The sequence below is a fragment of the Danio rerio genome, chromosome 1 (genome assembly GCF_049306965.1).
Source record: "Danio rerio strain Tuebingen ecotype United States chromosome 1, GRCz12tu, whole genome shotgun sequence".
Classification (NCBI taxonomy): domain Eukaryota; kingdom Metazoa; phylum Chordata; class Actinopteri; order Cypriniformes; family Danionidae; genus Danio; species Danio rerio.
In genome coordinates this window covers 50873146-50893820 of record NC_133176.1, presented here as the reverse complement: position 1 = coordinate 50893820, position 20675 = coordinate 50873146, and the positions used below count along the sequence as shown (strand labels likewise).

Genomic DNA, 20675 nt, shown 5'->3' with positions numbered 1-20675 from the left:
ACTTTTATGAACATTTATGAGCGTTAAAAGTGATGGATCAGTTCAGCAAAATATTTGACTGTGTGTTACTGCATCCCAAACGACTGAAAATAATACAAAACTATATACCTAAAGCAGGCATTCGCTGTGTGAAACATATGCAGGAATAGTTGGTGGTTCATTCCGCGGATAAAAAGTTGAAAGAAAATCAATGAATGAATAAATTCTCAGTGTTTTTTTATAGAATTGACCTTATTTTTTGCATACAAGCGGGCTCAGCCATTGGAACGTTATTGGTTCGAGACTTCCAGTCATTGTTAGCTGTAAAAAAAACTATTGGTCAAAAATGTGGGCTCATTAGGATTTTTAAATATTTTAAAATAAGTTTCTCCTGCTCACCAAGACTGCATTTATATCATCACAAATACAGGACAAATTGTGAAATGTTATTGCACTATAAAAATCTGTTCATACATAGATTATAATTTTATTTAATAATTTATTCCGGTGATTTTAAAGATGAACATTCAGCTTCATTACTCAAATATTATTATTATTTATTTATTTATTTATTTATTTATTTATTTATTATTATTATTATTATTATTGGTAATAGTAATAAAAGCAATAATGACTGGAGTAATAATTTCTTTGAAACTACGTACAATAAGAAGGCTGTTATTTAATTTTTTATAAATATTTAACAATGTAACTTTTTTACATTTAATAAATGCCGAATGATTGTACAGAATAATTTTCTTAAAAAAAAAAAAAAAAAAACTTTTGACCAGTAGTGAATAGTCATGAACAAACTTGTTTGTTGAGCAATTTTATGCTGTTTGTTTTTCCTAGTCATTTCCCTCATAGGCGACAGTTCAACTGTCAATTCCAAAACAATTGGAGAAACGAGCACACTTCCGAAATGCAAACTAAGGTCAATTTACAAATAATTTATTAAATAATTTAATATTTGAACATTTTTTAGAGAAGCATTTTTTGTGCCAAAATAATTGTGTTTGATCAGTTTAAACGGATTCATTGATGATTTGAAATAATTTAACAAATATAAGTTGAGCTGTTCTGACCTCGGTGTACTGTAACAATCCAATTTCCTTCGGCTTAGTCCCTAATTTTTCAGGGGTCGTCACAGCGGAATGAACCATCAACTATTCCGGCATATGTTTTTCACAGTGAATGCCTTTCCAGCTGCAACCCACTAAGGGGAAACACCCATACATTCTCTAATCAAATCAAATCACTTTTTATTGTCACATCATCAGCAGCACGTGTGCTATGATGAGTGAAAAGCTTATTTACAGACGCATACAATACGGCCAATTTAGTTCAGCCAATTCACTTTTAGCGCATGTTTTTGGACTGTGGGGGAAACCAGAGCATCTGGAGAAAACCCATGGCAAAGTGGGGACAACATGCAAACTCCAGCTGGGACTCGAACCAGCACCCTTCTTGCTGTGAGGCGACAGTGCTAACCACTAAACCACCATACCGTCAATAGTGAAAATGCTAAAAACTAAAAAAATAACACAAAACCACGATCTCTGTTAATAATCCTGAGCTTATTTTATTCACTTTATTTTCTGTAGCTTCTCCACGACCGCTCCTTTGGGGGATTTTAAGTGCAAACAGCTGCAGATTATTTTTAAGGATCCCACAAACAAATGTAAACCTCCATTCTAAGAATCAAAAACAACTCCAGGAAAGTGTCAGCAGAAGCTGGAGGATTCTTCACGAGCTGCTCCCATGCAAATGTGACCCTGCAAGAGCTCTGACTGAAAGCTCCCAGCGGGCCGCAATCATTAGCAAGAAACATTTACAAGAACTGAGAGACTCTGTACAATTTAGAAGGAGATGCTGTGGGAACCAAATTGCTTGACGGTTACAAACAGATTAGGAAAAGATTTGAAACTCTGAATGAAAATGAGTAATAATTTGTCATCTTATAAAGAAATTGCAATAATATATATGTGGACAGGCGGCACTGTGGCTCAGTGGTTAGCACTGTCGTCTCACAGCAAGAAGGTCGCTGGTTCGAATCCCAGCTGGGTCAGTTGGCATTTCTGAGTAAAGTTTGCATAATCTCTCTATGTTGCCACGGGTTTCCTCCAGGTGCTCCGGTTTCCCCCACAGTCCAAAGACATGTGCTATTGGCAGACATCCCAAGTCTCCCAGAAGTTCCGTGAGTTTCCCTCAAATGCATAGAGACTTCTCGATGCCTGCAAACAAATGATAATCTTCCAAAAACCGTGCATCTCCCACCTGGTCCTCACCAACTTTGCGCACCCCTCTCCGCCACATTCCTTCCCACCCTTCAGATCCGTCGCACAACCCCCCACCCCCGCCCCTTAGATTTCTACACTGGATACGGAAGTGCGATACGCACATCAATAAAGCAGCATTTTTTATAACACTCTATAACAATAATTATTAATTTTACATAACTGTGACGGTTGAGTTTTAGGTTAGGGTAGGGGGAGACATTAAAAAATAAAATGTATTGGGTAATTTAATAGATAACATGAATAATACTCGGTGCAACTACTGTTTTTACATTACTGGGGAGTTAGACGTTAATAAAATACAGGGTTTAGGGTTGGGGAGGTAGACGTTAATAAAATACAATTAATGGGAAATTTAAAAAATAATAATAAATCATTTTCGTTAACTTTCGGCCGCAACTATATTTGATCTAGCAACAACCCTGTGTCCTATTAGAGACCATTCACATACACTCAAAAAATGTTTTTTTTTTTTTTTTTTTTTTTTGCTGGTTGTTGAAACTACTTAACTAATATGAGCTGAATTAACAGTTTTTTGGGGGCAAATTAATTGTTTAATGTTCAATCTATTTCAATTTGCATTGTTTTATGTTCAATCTACAATAAAATCCCCCTCAGCAGCAAAGTATTGAACATAGGACCTGCAACCGCTTGTTTACAGTTAGATATGATTTTAATCAAATGATTTGTAAACTTTTCAAAAAAGTTTCAGAATTTGGAGGAAGGCGGGTGACTTTATGAAATTGATCATAAGAGAATGACTCTCTAAATAACCCTAACCCTAAGTTACTTTAAGGTGAGACGTTGGCTCAGTGGTTATCACTGTCGCCTAACTGCAAGAAGGTCGCTGGTTCGAGTATTCTGTGAGGAGTTTGCATGTTCTCCTTGTGGTGGCATGGGTTTCCTCCGGGTGCTCCGGTTTCCCCCATAGTCCAAAGACATGCGCTAAAAGTGAACTGAATAAACTAAATTAGCCGTAATAAATGTGAAAGTGTACAGGTGTGTCCCAATACTGGGTTGCAGCTGGAAGGGTATTCGCTGTGTAAAACATATGCTGGAAAAGTTGGCGGTTCATTCCACTGTGGTGACCCCTGATAAATAAAGTAACTAAGCTGAAGGAAAATTAAAGAATGAATGAAGTTATTAGAAATCGCTAATAATGTTAATAAGATCACACGTGTAATCAGCAAAACATTATTGCCAAAATAATGCCAGATTGTTGAGACACACCAAAATGAGACTTTAGATTTGGAATATTTTTTAGTTTGAATCTTTAAAAAATATATAAAACACTGCAGAAGCTAAGAGACATCGACATTTTTAAGGCTGTTTTTGCTTATGTTTACAAAACTGGCTTTTAACTTGTTTTCTTTTAATTAATCCTGTCAGAACATTTGCTCTCCTGGCAAAACAAGGTCAGGCTGTGGTACCAGGACACAACATCTTGCAGTTTCTTCTGGTGTTACTGAAACATCTTCCGTAAAACATTCTCCGTCATGTTTTTGCATGAATCCATGCCACAGAGTAATTGAAATCTGAGTCAACTCAGACCATACAAGGATCACAGACACCCCTATTTGAGAGGTCAATGCAAGCAGTGATTAATGCACACAGATACAGCGGTGAATCTGGATCAAATAGCATGAAGAATTGGAGGATAAACTCAGATCACATCTCAAAGGCATTAAACATTTTGCACTTTCATTTAGCCAAAATCTTAAACTTGATTTTTTTTTTTTTTTTAGCAGACTATTTAATATAAAGCAGAAATCTGTCATTTTAAAACATTTAACAGATCTGAGGCTACAAATCACACAGGCTGACCAAAATTGGACAATAGAAGATCTGAAAAACTTTGCCTGGACTGAAGAGTCATGATTTTTGCTGCGACATTCAGATATTAGGGTCAGAATTTGGCATCAACAACATGAATGCATGGTTCCATCCTGTCTTGTATCAACAGTTCAGGCTGGTGGTGGTGGTGTAAAGGTGTAGGGGATATTTTCTTGGCACACTTTGGGCCCGTTACCAATTGAGCATCAACACCACAGCTTAATAAAGTGGCCGGTAAGTGTATAGCATTCATTCTAAATTGTAAAAGGTTTTCCAGATTTTTTTTATTTGCCTTTTGGAAAGCATCAGAGACAAAAACAACAACATCTAAATGATTACGCACTCTCTGTTTTCACTGTTTATCAGGTGTTTGTATACAAATGTGTTTCTGCAAACGTGTTTTCCAGATGATGCTCTTTTTGACCCTTGTTGACACCTTGTACTGAACACCATGTTTGCACAAACGACTGACTAAGATCAGTGACTAACCAAAGCAAAATAAATAAATAAATAAAACCTCTTGTATGTAGATCTCTGTAGGTTGTGGAGGAGGAAAACAAGACATTCACTGCTCAGTGTGCAGAGAGAGAAAAAAAGATCATCTGAAAACAACGAGAAACAAAAATCAAGATACAGAGATGAAGAGGGGGAAGGAATGTAGAAGGAAAGATAGGACAAAAGGCAGAGTGATATATGATAAATATATAAAATGGCAGCGATCAGAAGATGAAGGAAGAGGAGAAGAAGGATGAAGATGTGAGCGAGGACACACAAAAAAGAGGAGAAGTTGCTATATTTCCCAAGCACAAAAGCACCTGGAAGACTTCCTGAGTCTCCATAGCAACAGGGGGTGGGGAAAGAGAAGAGCCAGCCAGTGATTGGACGACAGGGTGTGTGTGTGGAATAGAATGGGTATGAAGAATGAAGACACACACACACATATACACATACATATATCTATACATCAGCTTTCAGAAACAGCATTTCCGTTCCATCTGCTGCAGTGATTCCATATCAAATCATATGTGCCTTTATTATTCATAAGTTCTTATGAGTTTCTTCCTGCTTGCTGAGCATGAGGAACATGTTCACTCTTATCATACAACTCCCTGTGATGCATATGAACAACTCTCGCAAACAAACGGGCAATATTTCATCAAATAAATCTAAACAAACCACATTCAAAAAAAGTTAGGCTTAAAAATCAGTGTAGGAATATTTTAGGTCTGGCTTATTCTTTGACCAATGACAGAAAGGGAATAATTTAAAGGGGTGGTCCACTACAATTTCATATTTTAAACTTTAGTTGATGTGTAATGTAGCTGTTTGAACATAAACAATATCTCTGAATATAAGATGCTCAAACGTCAATGCAAAGGGAGTCATTGGCTTTTACAGAGTTAGCTTAGCAAAGCCTACAGCAAATGAGATCACAAACATTTCAGGTTATGCGCATTTACTGCGCACACACCTCGCGCAGCAAAGGGGCGGGTCCACAGACGCGTTAGTAGAGAAAGGAAATGCCGTCCAAATGCTGCTATTTCCATGGATCTTGTTCTGTTTCACTATTTTGCCTTCTAAGAGACGTGACACAAAGAGAGAAGTGGTTACAGTTTAATTTTAATTATGTTCTAGAATATTATAAAAAGATAAAGCGCTCTGTGCAAAGCATTTTACAAAGGACAGCTTTTACTACTGGTTGCAGTTAAGTGCTGGATTCAGTCTACGATAAAAGGAAAAGCTGTGGATTGTGAGCCACAAACTGTAAGTACTTCTATTGAAATTGATATCTTACATGCACAAGTTCTAGCGTTCATTGTAGGCTATGTTGTAATAAGGACGTAAACAAGGATATAAACAACAAGAAACACGGTTTGTCAAACATATGTATCTGCTTTCTCTCTGTAAACCTTCACAATTGTCACCAGCGACTGCAATGTATCTGTATGCGTCAGCATTCCGTGAGTTTTACATTTGAAATAATGGAGTATATAATGTACAGACATTTCGAGTGCCACCACCGCCCCCTCCCCTACCTGTTTTACTAATTAAGGCAGCAGCAGTTCAGTCAGGACAGCAATGCATTATTGGGCACGTGTATTCGTCAACTGTTTTACTCAGAATAAAGAAAATACCACATCATATTATTTATTCCTTTTTCTGCACTGTATGTTTCGATTCATTCTGGAAACGTAGCCCCGCGGATGTTTCTGGGGACCGCGAAATACATCCTGGGAGGTATGTATTTGTGCAGTTTTTGTTTTTTGCAAATCTGCGAGAGGCCGCTGTGTACATTTTTTTGCGTCTCGAATCCCTCTCGCTAGCGTGTGCCGTTAGCGGCCCCACTGTTCTCGCATAAAAAGCCGCCAAAGGCTGCTGTCGAGTGACCGATCCGACTGATTGAACGATTGACTGGGCGGCCGGCCAATCGGCTGACCTAGCCACCCTCCTCCTCCTTCTTCCCTAAACCCAAGCGACGATTTACAAAAGTCTTCCAGAAAAAGAAAAGCCCTCGTGCGTTTTCGAATTTCACAGCATTCTCGCCCCGTTACAAACTCGTTCGTTTTATTTTAGTTTTTTGTCTTACCTGATTTCTGGAACCGCTCTTCCCCAGACTCAAACCAGGTCTTTGAACGCGGCCGTCTCCTCTTCCTCCGGGCCTCCGCACCGCTGACGTAACACGATGAGCTAACCGGACAAACTGGTTGCGGCGGGAAAACCCTCCACACGGAGGAGGTAAGCCGTTAGCCGGCAAGCGCAAAGAGGAGCGACGTCACAGCGCCCCGTAGCGTTCACTTGAAAAATGAAATGCAGCCAAACGTACCTCCGGCCACGTAAATCGCGGTCTCCAGAAACGTCCGCGGGGCTACGTTTTCAGAATGAGCTTGGGTTGGAAAGATTCGTGATCTTGATCGATGCGCCAATCACAAAACATTAGGTTTGCTGACTAATCAGGGCCGTTTGAGGGCAGGCCTTATAGGAGAAACCAGAAAATATGATGGTAGTTTCCAAATAACGTAGTTTTTTACAAATGAATCACGAACGCACATTGTTTTGCACCGCATAAACACAATCAAAACCTTTAAAAAAAACATCGTGAACCACCCCTTTAACAACAAAAGTGTGTAAACTGGGATTATTTTTTTAACTGGTAATTTTTTGTGCTTAATATTTTATATTATTATTAGCACTATTGTACTAGTGTGTACTAGAATGATTCATTTTCTTTTCGGCTTAGTCCCTTGATTAATTAGGGGTCACCACAGTGGAATGAACCGCCAGCATATGTTTTACACAGCGGATGACCTTCCATCACTGGGAAACCTCTATACACACTCATTCACACTCATACACTACTTCCAATTTAGCTTATTCAATTCACATATATGGGCTCTACATCAGATCCAGCTCTGTGAGGTCTCCTGTTCAAGACGAGAGTGGCTGTAACTCCAGCAAAGACAGAGATAAGTGTGTGTGAGCCACATAAACCTCATGATTAGCCCTTTCAAGCAGCTGCACCAGGGGACCCTCCTGCTAAAACACAGCTACAGACACTGAGGTCTGACATGCAGCTATATCTATGAGCTTATTCAAGTCAAAACTTCCAAACACTGATTCCTGCTATGGGGCTGAGCTATAATATATATTCTGCACATTAGTCACTTTCTTTCTTTAAGCTAATGTTGGTTAATTGTACCACATGTACTGTAGTAAAGAAAAACATTTCTGTTGCCTGTCTTGATCCTTGATGTCTCATGAAGTTACGGCAGTGGTCATGTGACCTATTACTACACCCAGATGGGATCTGCACCCACAGATCATTCAGTCTGTTTATTTACTTATGTAAATGAGCGTAAATATATGATTGTTTAGTTTTTTTATTAATTTTAGTAATATTGTTGAATAATATGCAAAGGTTTAGATGATTTTTGTGTAATACCGTTTGCAATGTAATATATTGTCTATTATTAGATGTATTATATGAGACATTTACTATAGCTTTGTTTTCCAAACAATTTGTAATTGGATTTTCATTGTAAACCTTAAATAAAGGTTAAATTGGTATTTTTTTATTTCACATGATATGTTTTTAGTTTCTCTAAATCCTTCAGATTTCCCAGAGATGGGTTGCGTCTGGAAGGGCATCCGCTGCGTAAAAACTTGCTGGATAAGTTGGTGGTTCATTCCGCTGTGGTGACCCCGGATTAACAAAGGGACTAAGCCAACAAGAAAATGAATGAATAAATAAATCCTTCAGAATTGTTTTTACAAAAATCACAGTGCAAAAATTGAAACATAAAAGTCCACAGATTCTCTTGTGTTTGCTTATTGCTTTTTGGTGCTTATTATATGCTTATTGGTCTGATGGTGTCATGATGACGTAATGAACAGCCAATCACACCAATTATAAAAGCACTTTAAAGAGGAACTGTTTTCAGGGAGAACTGTGAAGTATTTCAAATGAATCCAAGTGACTGGGTGAGCTTCAGTAAGGTGACAGATTTACAAACATGAAAATCTCACACGCCATTATCCACCTGGAACCACACAAAGCGAGCTCAGAATGTTCATTTAATAACAAAATAAGCTGCTTTTGTGTAGAGAAATCACTAAAATAATTGTCCACATTCTATGTAAGTGATGGTTGCGTGTGCAAAAGCTTTTACTACATAAGATAGTTGCTAGGGATCTGGGCTGTTGCTAGGGTGTAGAAGGGCCAACAAATATACACAATCACAGCGCAATATAATATTATTATTTTTCGGCTTAGTCCCTTTATTTATTTATAGTCACCACAGAGGAATGAAGCGCTAACTTATCCAGCATGTGTTTTACGCAGCGGATGCCCTTACAGCTGCAACACATCACAGGGAAACATCCATACACTTATTCACACATACACTATGGACAATTTTAGCTTACTCAATTCACCTATAGCGCATGAATTTGTGTGGGAAAGCGGAGCACTTGGAGGAAACCCTCGCGAACATGGGAAGAACAAGCAAACTCCACACAGAAATGCCAACTGACACAGCCGAGGCTTGAATCAGCGACCTTCTTGCTGTGAGGCAACAGAACTACCCACTGAACCACCGCACCTCTGTATATGTCACCGACTCGGTCCCAGTCATTCCCCTCGCTGACCAGCAGAGGTCACCATCTCCGGACTTCTAACCATTACGTCATCCATTTCACCTGATCCCAGCACACCTGTTCTCCATTCCACTAATGACCCACGTACCACATATAAGCAGCTCACACACACACTTCAGTGCGAAGTCTTGTTTAGCCCCGGCCAGCATTTCTGAGCGTTCTATCCTGCCTGATCTCCCGTTTACCACTTCAGCCCGTTTCACGACTCTGCTCTGTCTTCTGCCTGCCCTCGACCAAAGCCTGGTAATCACTCTGCGTCTGTTATCTGTTAAACCTCCTTTGATGTGTGTGTTGTATGTCCGCACAGCCGTGAGAGTTGTTGATGTTTAAGTGTGACTTAATAAATACTGCAAAATGGATCCCTCCGTGTAAGTCTCCCCGTTACAGTATATTATATTATATTATATTATATTATATTATATTATATTATATTATATTATATTATATTATATTATATTATATTATATTATATTATATAACATACCATTGTATCGTATTATATCATATTATATATTATATTATATTGTATAGTATCTAATTGTATCATATATTATAGGATCGTTTTCCCAGAGATGGGTTGTGGCTGCGTAAAAACTTGCTGGATAAGTTGGTGGATCATTCCGCTGTGGCGATCCTGGATTAATAAAGGGACTAAGCCTTTATTAGACAAGAAAATGAATGAATTATAGGATTGTATCATATTATATTAAATCATATTATATTAGATAGTACAGTATAGTATAGTATAGGATTGTATAATATATCATATCATATTATATAATATCGTATCGTATAGTATAGTATAGTATAGTATAGCTTTGTATCATATATCATATCATATCATGATTTGTATTTGTATTGTATCACATCGTATAGCATAGCATAGAATTGTATTGTATCATATTATATCATGTATTGTGTTGTATTGTATCGTATAGGATCATATAGTATAGGATCGTATCATCTCATATATTATATTGTATTATATTGTATTGTATTGTATTGTATCATATCGTATCACATTGTATCATATCGTATTGTATCATATCATATCATATATTGTATTGTATTGTATCGTATCTTATTGTATAGTAGTATAGTATAATATAGACCTTTTTCTTGGAACACAAAATTACCCATTATGCTTTGCGTGTATGCGCAAGGAGAATGCGAAGAACTTTCGGTCGGCAACTGATGCGTGTAAACGGTCACATTTGGACAGCTTTGAAATGATAGTTTTAATCTATTTTACCTGCTTTTATCCTCTTTGAACTAATAAAGTTGTCCATCAGCACCATCTCCTGGACTGATCATTTAAAGAAATGCGATTTAATAGGATGGAAAACAGCTGCTGTGAGGCGTTTTTCCCTCGTTGTCAGACGGCATCTTCTGCAGTTTAAATGAAGCCTCGTCATCGCTAAAGTCAACATTTTCTCTTTATTTCAAATATATAACCAGCCCAAACAAATGTAGTTCACCAAAATGTTTGACACACACACGTAGCCTGTACTGTGCCACTGACACACTGATTTAATAACTGTGACAAAGTGAAAATATAGGCGAGTGTCATTTCAAAATGACAGAAGAACACAAACCGTGGTAAAAACAACACACGAAATAAAACAAAAACGGCTCGCGATAAGAATGAACAGCAAATCAGCCAGCAGAGTATCAATAACAGACTTTTATTGGTCATTTTTGTAAATTGCACGACTTTCATACCTGTTAAGTTTCATCCCAGTACTCTGGTTTGCTCTCTGTCTCTCTCTCTCTCTCTCTCTCTCTCTCTCTCTGTCTGTCTGTGCATGTGTGTGTGTGTTAAAGAGCCGCTGAGCTAACAGCTGACAGGCCGGGAACGCATACACACACTGTATTTCTGACGGCAGACACGTGAACTAGGAGAACGTTTTTCTCGTATTCCTGACGCGCTTGAACCACATGTGACAGATTATAACAGCTTTAACAGACACATTTCTAAGTTGTGTTTCACAAAAACAATCTGTTATCCATTAAAAACATTATTGAAACCCATTTTCGGAACGCAAATTACCAGTTGTACACGCTGTAAACTGAAGTTTTTAGCATTCTACCGGAAGACGCTGGTCGCTATGGCGCCCTCCATGCAGCAGCCATGAAAAAGGTCTATAGCATAGGATCATATCATATCATATCATATCATATCATATCTTATCTTATCTTATCTTATCTTATCTTATCTTATCTTATCTTATCTTATCTTATCTTATCTTATCTTATCTTATCTTATATTATATTATATTATATTATATTATATTATATTGAATTGTATAGTATAGTAACATATTGTATCGTATCATATCATATGATACCTTATTATATTATATTACATTATTGGATTACTGTATGAATTGTCTAAAGTCTCCTTCAGTCTGTGATCCTTCACCTATATTTATAAAACAAAGTTTAGTTGTTTAGAAAACTAACTTAATTTGAGGTGTCAATGATAAGGAACTACACACTGAAGTTTACTTATCACTCAGGGTAAGGGGTTTATTCAAATCCTCATCCTCAAGTATATAAGCAATACTATTGCCTTAGCAAGCAGCACTAATAATCCTGGGTTCTCTGTTTGGGCACAAAAAAAATAAACCGCTGCATTCTGTTTCAGCCGACTTTTTAGAAACCTGTTCTGAGATCAGCACTTCACCATCCAAACCACCAGAGTGCCTGTCTTAAATCAAGGTAAAAGCCGACTGGTAGCCAAAGGGTGAGAGTAGTTACACTGATCCAAGAACGCAATAAATCCCCTGATTACAGCATTACGGGCAGCTTTATTGATTCCATTTGTGTAAACAGCGTGAGAGATGGAGTAAAGCGAAAGAGAGGGGAGAAAACGAGAAAGGTCGAGAGCGAGAGAAAAGCTGTTTTCCTTGAATTATTCTGTTGGCTGGAGCTCTGACTGACAGGACACACGTGGATACAACTGCACACGATCACAGAAGCACCTCCACTACACACATGAACACACACACACACATCTGTGCAACTTAATAGGGACTGTGACTCACACACATACAAGTTACTAATGGATAGTGTGAATCAAGTCCGGACATGCATTAGTGATCGCAGTATCAGATTTCAGAAGACATATGTGCACTTGAGGACTGACAACATAGACACACAAACACACACAGACTCACATAATATATATGTATACAGTTGAAGTCAGAATTATTAGCCCCCCATTTATCCGCAATTTCTGTTTAACAGAAAGGTTGTTTTCACCCCATTTCTAAACATAATAGTTTTAATAACTCATTTCTTTTAACTGATTTCTTTTATCCTTTTCATGATTACATTAAATAATATTTATCAGATATTCAGCTAAAAGTGATATTTAAAGGCTTATCTAGGTTAGCTAGGCAGGTAAGGGTAATTAGGCAAGTCATTATGTAATGATGGTTTGTTTTGTAGACAATCAAATAAAAATATTGTTTAAAGGGGCTAATAATTATGACCTTAAAATGGTTTGCAAAAAATGTAAAACTCCTTTTATTCTAGCTTAAATAAAACAAATAAGACTTTCTCCAGAAGAAAAAATATTACAGGAAATACTGTGAAAAATTCCTTGCTCTGTTAACCCATTTGACCACTTAAACTGCTGCTATTTTGGGATTTTCGCCTGGATTTTGCCTACCCAAATTTAAAAGCTTCCCAAATCCACATACAGAGGTGTAAATGCAAAAAATTGATATCATTTTAAAGAAAACCCTTTGAATTTTCATAAAACACTACTGAAAGTGTTTAAAATAACTGTATATGTTGTCTGTGTTCTAATAAACAGCTAAAAAAAGAGGCGCTTTTGTATTTTTTTTATAAACTCAAATTTGAAAGTGTACCTTTTAGGTTCTGTGTGGTCTAGCATGCTGTAATTAATTTAGGTGGTTCCTGCACATCTGTAATCTGTCTGTAGTCTGTAATCATAGGAAAAAAGAAAAATGTCTCTACCATAATCTATGCAGAAATTATTGTATTCCAACTGATGAGAGGTGCTGTACAAGCCACAGGGACCGATCATTGTTTTCATATTTCACTATTCTTTTGTTTGATCAAACATAATTCACTGTGTTTGGACCACATCAGACATATAAAAGGATTACTTATGCACATCACCTCAAAAACAGAGGAGAATGGCCCTGAAGGGCACATTATAAGGTAAGAGATGACAGCTGTCTGTGCTATCTGGGGCTGCTTATTGATCATAAATGTATTGTTTACATTTCTGCGCCATGGAAACACCACAATTGATTCAACAACTGTTTGACATATGAATATACTTCAGTAAAAAGAATGCTAGAACTGTATGAGCACCGGCAAGAGCTTTCATTTCAGCTATAACTTGTACATGTGTCATAAGAAAAAATATATATGAAAATGAACCAAAGTAAAATACCTAGCTCGGGTATCCAAAATACTGTGTATTTAAGTGTGAATAACTTTTATACAGTAAAATACAAATCAAAGTGATGCATATGTGCAGAAAATATAGTTTCTACACTTTCAAACGACACCCCTTACAGGGGTCTGGTGCTACCCTAGCTCTTTAAATCTGAAAGCAAAAGTGGATAACGTCAGAGTTTAAGTGGTTAAGCCCACTGTCACGATCGCCAGCGATCTAAGTCCAGACATCGCTGGTAAACATTCACATGAACAATGTTTGTTGGCACAATAGCCTAGTGGTTAGAGCGCCAACACATGGTGCAGTGGCACATCAGGGCATCCTGGGTACGAATCCTTACTGCCCTATCTAATAAAGACAAAAAGGCCAAAACTAAATCTAAAAAATAAATAAATAAACTGATACATGTTTGAATGATATCTCGAAGAGGGTGTAGGAGTGAGTAGAGAGTGAGTTCAAGAGAGTGTGCTGCTTTGTGTATGCTTTGTTTTTTAGTTATGAAGATGAAGATGATTCTTTTCATGCTTTTCTTTTCATGTTTAGTTTGTTTAATACAGTTAGATGTTTTTGTATATTTATTTCTTTGATTTAAGCACCTCTAACTACAGGTAATCTATCATTTATTTGTTGTATATATTTTATTTTCACTGTACAATATATTTTCTCTGGTTTCACTGGAAGTATGGGCAATAAATAACTGCAGTGATATTTGGTTTTTAGTCGTTTCTTCCTTCATCCACTTGTCACACACTTAACTATTATATGTTATGTCAAATACCCTTAATTTAATATTAACATCTAAACGGACGTAACACTTTGTCAAATGTTCAAGCGGCAACTATGGTACCTGTTGAGCAAATACCTTGTTAGTACATAAATCATGGGGAATTAAGGGATAATGTGTTAATAAGATAATAAATCAAGGTTACTGGTCTTGTTTAATGATTTGCTGCTTTCCCCCATCTAAACATAATTTAACCATTTAACTCAAACTTTTACTTTAAAGCAGACACTTTTGATACGCAATTTGATGCACAGTAAAATCCTCAGAGTAAAATTAACATCTCCCAATGGTCCCACTCCTACATATCAAATGGTTTTCTCATTTTAATCATAATAAATATGTTTATGAATATGAATTGATCTTTTGAAAGCAGTTGTTTTAAGTTAGGAAGCCAAATGTTCTCCCCCTATTCAGATTTTACATCGAAGAGTTCTTACAATATATTTGCCCATCGGCAAAACATGTTCATATAGAACACTATTAACAAGGCTACATGCATGAAACCATTTTTAAGAATTTGGCCACAAATGGGTTAAACATCATTTGGGAATTATTTTATATATATATATGTGTGTGTGTGTGTGTGTGTGTGTGTGTGTGTGTGTGTGTGTGTGTGTGTGTGTGTGTGTGTGTGTGTGTGTGTGCGTGTGCGTGTTTGTGTGTGTGTGTGTGTGTATCTATGTGTGTATGTATGTACTGTAAGTGTACTGAGTCATCACCACAGACTGGCTGCCCCTCATTTGAATTACACAGAAAGTTGAATTTTAAAGTGTAGAAACGATGAGTCAGACTCAGTGTTACAATTTTAGACTGTGGCAATCATGAGTCTGATGCAGTTGAGCTCAACAGCCAGCGTTGCAAGACATAGATGACTTTTCCTGGTTAAAAGCTGTCCAAAACCTGCCCAAATGCACAAAAATAAATGGCCAAAATATTAGATTCATTCATTCATTTTCTTTTCGGCGCAGTCTCTTTATTTATCTGAGGTCGCCACAGCAGAATGAACCGCCAACTTATCCAGCATATGGTTTATGCAGCGGATGCCCTTCCAGCAGAAACCCATCACTGGAAAACACCCATACATTCTCTTTTACACACATACACAGTACAAACAATTTAGCGTACCAGTGACCTTCTTGCTGTGAGGCGACCGTGCTACCCACTATGCCACTGTGTCGCCCAAACCCAACTCTATTCATTTATCTATTTTGTTAAAGAATAAATAGTTTTAAACATGGTGCACTTTCAGATTAACCCTCAACTGGATGTTTTCATAATAACCCATAATAGGGGCTCTTTAAAAAAATTGCATAGAAAATTGATGTTTCAAAACCGTCCAAATTTTGTCAACCTGCCAATGCTGTGTTTTACCCGCACAATCAAATTCAAAACCACCCAATCTGGCAACACTGTCAACAGCTCTGACAGAACGAACACTATTGGCTGTTTTTGAAAAGAGGAGGAGTCAATATATGCCCTGCTCTGTCTTAAGCCTGGTTTATACTTCTGCGTCAAGTGACCGGCGTAACCCACGGCGCATGCAACGCGCGTAGCTGTGCATTTATTCTTCTGCGCGCTGTCTCTGTTGGTCTGCATTAACACTTCCGAAACGCTAGTTGGCAGTGAGGTGTAAATGTTCCTCTGTGTCGAGTTTCTTCGCTGCTGTTTTGTGTTTCCTGAACACTTCCGGGATGTACAACTGGCTCAAACTCGCTCATTTTGAGGCAGGAACCGGCAGACAAGCAACAACTTTAACTATGAGGTAAACACAAAACAAAACTTTCCATCCGGAGCTCCTTCACGGGACTCCACACTTGTAAACAATCGCTCCATCAGGCTCGCACCATTCACGCGGCTCTCGGTCCCGCCCAGACTCGTCAGCGCTACCAAGCCGACCAGTCACAGAGCTTGCGCTACGCGTCGTTGCGACATTTTTTGAGAGGTGCACGTCAGTGACGCCGACGGCCACGGCGAAGGGCTATGCGTTTGACGCAGAAGTATAAATCAGCCTTTACAGTTTCAGTTAACATTACTGATTGACTCGTACTGTCTGATTGGCTCATACTGTCGCATACTTCATAATTGTGAAAGCATTTAAAACCTTAAAATAAATCAAACAGAACAAATTGTTCTTCCATTTCACACAATCATCAATTAGACTAGAACCAAATTATAGGAATAGCCCAATTCTGTCATCATTATGTAATTCACACACACACACACACACACACACACACACACACACACACACACACACACACACACACACACACACACACACACACTAAATAATCTCTGAACTGTATTCCATTAAATACGCTGTGTTCCCTGACTAACTGCAGCTCTATTGCATAATTCAAACCAAACCTTTGTTCACCTAACCACACTTTCTACCTCTCCTTTTTTTTGCACCACCTCAAACTGCAACCTCAATCTGTAATTGCAACCAAACAATGAAGACATCCAAAAGTGCCCTTGAAGTGACCCTCAAAAATGACAGATTGTCAGGCGTTCCATGAGTCATCAGAGATGTTTAATGCAACTTGCAGACCCATTTTAAAACTAATCACACACTGACACACTCATTCCAAAACACATCACGTATTCCTCACCTGCCTCCATTACTCCTTGCGGATGTAACACACACACACACACACACATGTTCTACTAAGAACTGAAACAGAGCACTCTGGCACACTCGAGTGTAACTCTGGGAGTCCATTCCGACTATTTCAGCAGCATATGTAGGGCAGCCAGCAGCAGGGACGGGGAGTTTTTTGGCAGTCTCTTCTACCCACACCCAGATTTAGCCCTCACTCTCTCCATACGAGGAGCTAGAGCTGGCTTAAACCCCAATGACAGCCCCACGCTGACCTCAGATCAGTTATACTGTACAGTGTTGGTCCAGGTTTGGTTGTGAAGACACAATGAGGGCGAGCTGTACTCCTATTGACTTTGATACAGTGACAGCACTGCAAGAGGCTGCTACGCGTTACTTTGGTCTTAAAGTCGGCATGAAATGGAGGTTAAGATTGTCATTTTTTGCATGTTGTGACATACATTTAATTGAAATGGTTCTGAAATGAGAAAAAATGTAGGACGTTGCATGATTTGTTGCATTAGGAACCGATTGGATGGTTGGAAGATTGCTAACAATATGGAGGAAAATTGATGTATGGACGAATTCAGAACAGAAACGAGACCCGCCCTGATAGCCCCGTCCGAAAGGAGTTCCATGTGCCCAGAAATGAAGCAAAGTCATTTCGAGGAGGGAGGAAAGGCTATGGAATTTGATCAACGATTGTGAGGACAAATTATTAACTTATTAATGTTCCTTCAGCTTAGTCCCTTATTTATGAACTGCCAACTATTCCAGCATAAGTTTTACGCAGCAGATGCCCCTCCAGCTGCAGCCCAGTACTGGGAAACACCCATACACTCTCATTCATACTTGCACTAATACACTAAGGTTAATTTAGTTCATCCAATTCACCTATAACACATGTCATTGGACTGTGGGGGAAACCAGAGCACCCGGAAGAAACCCACACCAACATGGGGAGAACATGCAAACTCCACACAGAAATGCCAACTTGTCCAACCAGAACTTGAAGCAGCGACCTTCTTGCTGTGAGGCGACATTGCTAACCACTGAGCCACCGTGGCGCACTTAAGGCAAATTAACTAATGAAGTGCACAGACAAATCGTTTATACCAAGAGGTGTACATTTTGATTTCATCACGACCACATCGAAGTGAACCGCCAAATTAGTCATCATATGTTTTACACAGTGGATGCCCTTCCAGCTGCAACCCATCAATGGGAAGCATCCATACACTCTCATTCACACACTACATCCACTATGGACAATTACTCAATTCACCTATAGCACATGTCTTTGGACTGTGGGGGGCAACTTACCTAGCCGAGGCTCAACCCAGCGACCTTCTTGCTGTAAGGCTACAATGCTACCCACTGTGCCAACTGTGTCATTTATTCATTCATTTTCTTTTCAGCTAAGTCCCTTTATTAATCTGGGGTCGCCATCACGGGGAAAGCCTGTATCATTTAAGCCACAAAAAAAAAAAAACACTTAAGTGTTGCTTATAATAACTGGACATGGCAACTGGATTAAGAGCACACAAGGGTTATGTTAAAGGTAAAAGGTTAGTTACAATTGCTGGCCTTCAGTTGCTGTAAAAATACTTAAGAAATACTGTATTTAAATGCTCAAGGCTGTATTTTAAAATCACTTCCAAAAAAAAAATCACATTTTACAATATGACTTTCATTCACCACAATGCTGCATTATATCACAATGTGGATTTATTTCTCACAATATTACTTTAAATCTTGAAGTAACTCCAAGTAATATTTTACATTGTGACTTTATATCACATAACACAACCTTGAATATCAATTTTTGACTATTTAGATTTTTGTAAATGCAACTTTAAATATCATAATGTGACTTTATGTCTTCAGTAGTGCTATATAAATAGTATAGTATAGTATCACTATAAAAAACCCACCATCAATTCTTGTAACTGCATTACAATTTTACATCTCACACTTATCACTGTATATCCATTCATCCATTCATTCATTTTCTTTTTGGCATAGTCCCTTTATTAAACTGGGGTAGCCACAGCAGAATGAACCGCCAACTTATCTAGCATGTGTTTTACACAGCGGATGCCCTTCCTGCCACAACCCATCACCGGGAAATCCTGTATCATTTAAGCCACAAAAAAAAAAAAAAAAAATTAAATAAATATATAAAACACTTAAGTGTTGCTTATATAACTGGACATGGCAACATTTTAAGAGCACACAAGGGTTATGTTGAAGGTGGTTTAGTCACAATTGCTGGCCTTCAGTTGCTGTAAAATTACTTAAGAAATACTGTATTTAAATGCTCATGGCTGTATTTTAAAATCTCATAAAAAAAAAAAATCACATTTTACAATATGACTTTCATTCACCACAATGCTGCATTATATCACAATGTGGATTTATTTCTCACAATATTAATTTAAATCTTGGAGTAACTCCAAGTCATATTTTTCAATGTGACTTTATATCACATAACACAAACTTGAATATCAATATTTGACTATTTAGATTTTTGTAAATGCAACTTTACTGTATATATCATAATGTGACTTTATGTCTTCAGTAGTGCTATATAAATGGTATAGTATAGTATAGTATAGTATAGTATAGTACAGTATAGTACAGTACAGTATAGTATAGTATCACTATATAAAACCCACCATCAATTCTTGTAACTGCATTACAATGTCATTTTACATCACACACATATCACTGTATATCCATTCATCCATTCATTCATTTTCTTTTTGGCATAGTCCCTTTATTAAACTGGGGTAGCCACAGCAGAATGAACCGCCAACTTATCTAGCATGTGTTTTACACAGCGGATGCCCTTCCAGCCACAACCCATCACCGGGAAATCCTGTATCATTTAAGCCACAAAAAAAAAATAATAATAAATATATAAAACACTTAAGTGTTGCTTATAATAACTGGACATGGCAACATTTTAAGAGCACACAAGGGTTATGTTGAAGGTGGTTTAGTTACAATTGCTGGCCTTCAGTTGCTGTAAAATTACTTAAAAATACTTAAGAAATAAATATTATATGCTCATGGCTGTATTTTAAAATCTCATACAAAAAAACACATTTTACAATATGACTTTCATTCACCACAATGCTGCATTATATCACAATTACTTTAAATCTTGGACTAACTGCAGGTCATATTTTACAATGTGACTTCATATCTTATAATACAACCTTGAATATAACAACTTGACTATTTAGATTTTTGTAAATGCAACTTTATATATCATAATGTCAATGTATGTCTTGCAGTATCACTTTACAGCAGGGGTGGCCAATCCTGTTCCTGGAGAGCCACCTTCCTGCAGATTTCAGTTGCTACCCATATCAAACACACCTGAACCAATTAATTAGGACCTGAACACCACGTGATAATTAAAGGCAGGTGTGTTTGATATGGGTTGCAACTGAAATCTGCATGAAGGTGGCTCTCCAGGAACAGGGTTGGCCACCCCTGCTTCAGTATATATCACAACCCACCACCGAATCTTGTAACAGCATCACAATGTCATTTTATATCTCATACTTATGACTATCAACG

At 37.8% G+C, this 20675-nt stretch overlaps 1 protein-coding gene across 11 annotated transcripts in view; it reads right to left on the bottom strand.

Annotated features, from left to right (window-relative positions):
* The window catches only part of sh3pxd2aa (SH3 and PX domains 2Aa), a 168337-nt gene that overhangs the window by 98871 nt on the left and 48791 nt on the right, over window positions 1-20675 (bottom strand). The gene's annotated exons all lie outside the window — the stretch shown is intronic.